This window comes from Schistocerca cancellata, unplaced genomic scaffold (genome assembly GCF_023864275.1).
Source record: "Schistocerca cancellata isolate TAMUIC-IGC-003103 unplaced genomic scaffold, iqSchCanc2.1 HiC_scaffold_604, whole genome shotgun sequence".
Classification (NCBI taxonomy): Eukaryota; Metazoa; Arthropoda; class Insecta; order Orthoptera; family Acrididae; genus Schistocerca; species Schistocerca cancellata.
Window position 1 is genome coordinate 10,001 of NW_026046615.1, and position 5,000 is coordinate 15,000.

General features: G+C 52.6%; 1 non-coding gene across 1 annotated transcript in view; it reads right to left on the minus strand.

The window, feature by feature from the left end:
• Nucleotides 1-388, minus strand: part of LOC126134540 (small subunit ribosomal RNA) — a 1,909-nt gene extending 1,521 nt beyond the window's left edge. The window contains exon 1 of the ribosomal RNA XR_007527750.1: nt 1-388. This exon is cut by the window's left edge and continues 1,521 nt beyond it. This is a non-coding gene — a ribosomal RNA (small subunit ribosomal RNA).
• Between the last annotated feature and the right edge of the window lie 4,612 nt (nt 389-5,000).

The following is a 5,000-nucleotide window of genomic DNA, read 5'->3' on the forward strand; positions in this document are numbered from 1 at the left end:
CTGATTCCCCGTTACCCGTTACAACCATGGTAGGCGCAGAACCTACCATCGACAGTTGATAAGGCAGACATTTGAAAGATGCGTCGCCGGTACGAGGACCGTGCGATCAGCCCAAAGTTATTCAGAGTCACCAAGGCAAACGGACCGGACGAGCCGACCGATTGGTTTTGATCTAATAAAAGCGTCCCTTCCATCTCTGGTCGGGACTCTGTTTGCATGTATTAGCTCTAGAATTACCACAGTTATCCAAGTAACGTGGGTACGATCTAAGGAACCATAACTGATTTAATGAGCCATTCGCGGTTTCACCTTAATGCGGCTTGTACTGAGACATGCATGGCTTAATCTTTGAGACAAGCATATGACTACTGGCAGGATCAACCAGGGAGCTGCGTCAACTAGAGCTGAGCAGCCGGCCGCCCGGGAGTGTGTCCCAGGGGCCCGCGCGAACACGCAAGCGTCCGCTCAATTATTCTGCAAACAGGAGGAGGCTGAGCTCCCCTGCACAATACACCTCGAAACCCTCTCAGGTCCCGGCGGCGCGCAGCGCCGTCCTAAGTACTTGGTCGGGTTCGAGAGAGGCGCAATCGCCCGGAGTTAGGCGAGTAGACGCTTTAGGTGCGACCACCCGTGCTCCCAACTGAGCTTGCCGCTGCCGACAGAGGCCCGGGAGCGTGCTGTCGTGGCATTGCCGGCGGGAGACAACACGCGCCACCTACGGTGACCGGCAGCTCCAACGCCAGCGCCACAGAAGGGCAAAGGCCCCACGTGGGTGCCGAAGCGAACTCTCCCAGCACAGCGCACGTGCCAACACGTCTGCACAACTGCGATACAAACCACCAGCGAGAACCGCTGGGGCGACCGAGCAGCAGACGGCGTCGCGGCGCCGAGTGCCGGGCGGCGGCGCATCCTCAACGCACACAGTCCTCAGTCGGACCAGCACACTGCAGATGTCCACCGCGCTTCGCACCGGGCCCGCGAGGACCCACTTTGGCCGCCCGGCGCCGCGCGCAGGGTGCCCCGGCGCGCAGCTGCGCCGCCTGCCGCGTCCGTCGGCCGGCGCGCCTGCCACTGGGCGCCCCCACCAGCCGGCTGTAGCGCGTGCGCCCACGCACCGCGCGGCCAGCACGCCGGGCGGCCCCCCCTCACCGGCCGGGGACGGTCCCACCCAGCCACCGCCGCGTATCGCTTCACACACAGATTTGCCCTTACTGATTTACCTCCAGCAACAACAACCGCACCACAATGGGTTTACCAGTTGTTCATTTGCGTAACGTCACCAGCAAACGTAGACGTCCATCCCAGTTTGCAAATGCAACGATTATTGCATACCTGTCTGTTAGGTGTCACGACACACTACGTCTGCCCACATACACGCAACAAAATGTGCACGACTAGAGAACACGTGGGAGGTGGCCCCCTACGTATGCGATGTCCATTACGAGACCGACTGTCAACCAGCATCTGTACCATGTCGCAGATGTGGAACGCGGTGCACCATGCTATCACACTGTGTGAGAAGAGACGACTACGTTTGAATACACGCGCCACTACATCAACAGACGGCTCATGCTGATCGCCATCCAGGGCGTCCGTTAATCCCACACGTCTCTATGGCGTACCACACTGCAATGTAGCTGTTATGGGGAGACGGCACGTGGCTGAGTGCACAACATTTGGACCGTATGGTTCGCTGTTGTTGGGCGCAGTCGTTGTACGGTCACACATGTGCCACAGCGTATCATGCAGTACATACGGACCTATGTGCAGTACAATGTGAGGGTTAAGCTTACGACATCAGCGGACAGTGGACACAGGCCGTACCACGACGTAGACTGAGCGCTTCGACATGCGAATGCCAGTGAACAGCTGCGAAGGGCATTGAACACGCAAGCACCTGAACGACCAGCGTGCGAAGGCAGGGGGGAGGGTGGGGGCGATGTACATCCTGCAGTCGTCCACATTACAGTGTACAGCGGGAGCATGTAAAAAGTAAGCAACACTTGCGAAGTGTTGAACATGAAACGATACACAAGAGGGTGGGCGGTGCGAGTAGCGAACTATATTCAGAGGGTTGTGGTTAGACAACACTGGATTAATGTAACGTGTCATATGCCAATTACAGAGCAGGTTAAGGCACAACTTGGGTTAGGTTAAGGCACAACGTGGGTTAGGTTAAGGCACAACGTGGGTTAGGTTAAGGCACAACTTGGGTTAGGTTAAGGCACAACGTGGGTTAGGTTAAGGCACAACGTGGGTTAGGTTAAGGCACAACGTGGGTTAGGTTAAGGCACAACGTGGGTTAGGTTAAGGCACAACGTGGGTTAGGTTAAGGCACAACGTGGGTTAGGTTAAGGCACAACTTGGGTTAGGTTAAGGCACAACGTGGGTTAGGTTAAGGCACAACGTGGGTTAGGTTAAGGCACAACGTGGGTTAGGTTAAGGCACAACGTGGGTTAGGTTAAGGCACAACGTGGGTTAGGTTAAGGCACAACGTGGGTTAGGTTAAGGCACAACGTGGGTTAGGTTAAGGCACAACGTGGGTTAGGTTAAGGCACAACGTGGGTTAGGTTAAGGCACAACGTGGGTTAGGTTAAGGCACAACGTGGGTTAGGTTAAGGCACAACGTGGGTTAGGTTAAGGCACAACGTGGGTTAGGTTAAGGCACAACGTGGGTTAGGTTAAGGCACAACGTGGGTTAGGTTAAGGCACAACGTGGGTTAGGTTAAGGCACAACGTGGGTTAGGTTAAGGCACAACGTGGGTTAGGTTAAGGCACAACTTGGGTTAGGTTAAGGCACAACTTGGGTTAGGTTAAGGCACAACTTGGGTTAGGTTAAGGCACAACTTGGGTTAGGTTAAGGCACAACTTGGGTTAGGTTAAGGCACAACTTGGGTTAGGTTAAGGCACAACTTGGGTTAGGTTAAGGCACAACTTGGGTTAGGTTAAGGCACAACTTGGGTTAGGTTAAGGCACAACTTGGGTTAGGTTAAGGCACAACGTGGGTTAGGTTAAGGCACAACGTGGGTTAGGTTAAGGCACAACGTGGGTTAGGTTAAGGCACAACGTGGGTTAGGTTAAGGCACAACGTGGGTTAGGTTAAGGCACAACGTGGGTTAGGTTAAGGCACAACGTGGGTTAGGTTAAGGCACAACGTGGGTTAGGTTAAGGCACAACGTGGGTTAGGTTAAGGCACAACGTGGGTTAGGTTAAGGCACAACGTGGGTTAGGTTAAGGCACAACGTGGGTTAGGTTAAGGCACAACGTGGGTTAGGTTAAGGCACAACGTGGGTTAGGTTAAGGCACAACGTGGGTTAGGTTAAGGCACAACGTGGGTTAGGTTAAGGCACAACGTGGGTTAGGTTAAGGCACAACGTGGGTTAGGTTAAGGCACAACGTGGGTTAGGTTAAGGCACAACGTGGGTTAGGTTAAGGCACAACGTGGGTTAGGTTAAGGCACAACGTGGGTTAGGTTAAGGCACAACTTGGGTTAGGTTAAGGCACAACGTGGGTTAGGTTAAGGCACAACTTGGGTTAGGTTAAGGCACAACTTGGGTTAGGTTAAGGCACAACTTGGGTTAGGTTAAGGCACAACTTGGGTTAGGTTAAGGCACAACTTGGGTTAGGTTAAGGCACAACTTGGGTTAGGTTAAGGCACAACTTGGGTTAGGTTAAGGCACAACTTGGGTTAGGTTAAGGCACAACTTGGGTTAGGTTAAGGCACAACGTGGGTTAGGTTAAGGCACAACGTGGGTTAGGTTAAGGCACAACGTGGGTTAGGTTAAGGCACAACGTGGGTTAGGTTAAGGCACAACGTGGGTTAGGTTAAGGCACAACGTGGGTTAGGTTAAGGCAGAACGTGGGTTAGGTTAAGGCACAACGTGGGTTAGGTTAAGGCACAACGTGGGTTAGGTTAAGGCACAACGTGGGTTAGGTTAAGGCACAACGTGGGTTAGGTTAAGGCACAACGTGGGTTAGGTTAAGGCACAACGTGGGTTAGGTTAAGGCACAACGTGGGTTAGGTTAAGGCACAACGTGGGTTAGGTTAAGGCACAACGTGGGTTAGGTTAAGGTAGAAATTGCGTTACATTGCGGTACAAATTGCGTTACATTGCGGTACAAATTGCGTTACATTGCGGTACAAATTGCGTTACATTGCGGTACAAATTGCGTTACATTGCGGTACAAATTGCGTTACATTGCGGTACAAATTGCGTTACATTGCGGTACAAATTGCGTTACATTGCGGTACACATTGCGTTACACATTGCGTTACACATTGCGGTACACATTGCGTTACACATTGCGGTACACATTGCGTTACACATTGCGGTACACATTGCGGTACACATTGCGGTACACATTGCGTTACACATTGCGTTACACATTGCGTTACACATTGCGTTACACATTGCGGTACACATTGCGGTACATTGCGGTACACATTGCGGTACATTGCGGTACACATTGCGTTACATTGCGGTACACATTGCGTTACATTGCGGTACACATTGCGTTACATTGCGGTACAAATTGCGTTACGAATTTGGTTAAGTTAAGGTGCAAAATGGGTTAGGTTAAGGTGCGAAATGGGTTGGATTACAGTACACAACGTGGTAAGAGAGTGTGTTGGGGGGGGGGGGGGCCGAGGTTCGTTGGTAGTGATCATTGTAAGTGAATGTCTGAGGCAGCTTCAGTATGTCACAGCAGTTATGTCTCGTCAGGATGCGCTTTTCGCTCGTGACTGGAGGCGCGCCGCGTCTGTGGTTGCGGCAAGGGAGCGGCAGACCTGTGTGATTCATTCCTGCCATTGTTTCTGTGCCGTAACAGGAGGCAGTGTGGTGGTGTTGGGTGCACCCCTGTGTAGGACATGTGTGGGTGTTGGTGGCTTATCTGAGCAATTGTGGATGTCGGACGGGTGGGATATTCTATTTTAGAATTGGACCCCCTGGTGTGGTTATCATAGTGTGGATGGTGTACTGTGGCGGAGAGGATGCACC